Here is an 864-nt window from a genome sequence, read left to right as displayed (position 1 = left end):
AACCTTCCTTCCGAGGAGTGGCTGGTGGGTTTGAACTGCCAGCCTTCTGGTTAGCAGTCAAGTGCCTTAGCCACTATGCTACCAGAGCTCCCATATGATAGTACAATATTTATGCAGTTCTCAAAGCATCAATACCATATTTGTCTCTACAAAGATCTGTGAATAACTCCCCCTTAATTTTAATCCATTTAGAAATTAGAAAATAATAATACAGTACTCTTTAAGATGTACTGCTACTATTTTACTATAAAGAGAGAGACTGGATTTTGCCCATTTTAACTTAGAAATAGATTTTTATGCCCCTTGAGTACATGTATACATTTATTGCATTAAAACTTTGTATGTCTTTATCATTTATCTGATTATACACACATATACATACATGCAAAAATGTTCATACGTGCACACACGAAAACATAGTTCTTTTCTTTTGTGTTATATAGCATTACTGTCAACATAATAATAGTAGCTAGAATTTACCATACATGCAATTTTCTTGAATGCAAATAATAGATCACGAATGGCATTGGATTATTCTAGAGTATGGTTTTCATTGATAGCAATTATCTTTCAAGAGAGTTTCCAGTAGCTCCATTTATCACCTGTGGGTAGTATGTCCTTTAAACATTTAAGTATATGAAACCAAATACTCAACATTTACTCAAGAGCAAAGATAAGAAGGCAAAGAGGGGAAGGGAAGCTAGACCAATGCAAATAGAACAAACAGAACAGAAATAATGAGAAGGCTGACATAATGTGGGAATTGTAACCAATGTCATGGAACAATCTATGGCTAAATGAAAATAACATAAAACAATTTTAGGTTAAAAGAAAACCTAATTCACTGTGCAAACTTTTACCTAA

Source organism: Orycteropus afer, unplaced genomic scaffold (assembly GCF_000298275.1).
Source record: "Orycteropus afer afer isolate SDZICR_OR568_19922 unplaced genomic scaffold, OryAfe1.0 scaffold00055, whole genome shotgun sequence".
In the NCBI taxonomy this organism is placed as follows: Eukaryota; Metazoa; Chordata; class Mammalia; order Tubulidentata; family Orycteropodidae; genus Orycteropus; species Orycteropus afer.
Note: the sequence above shows the minus strand (reverse complement) of the source record.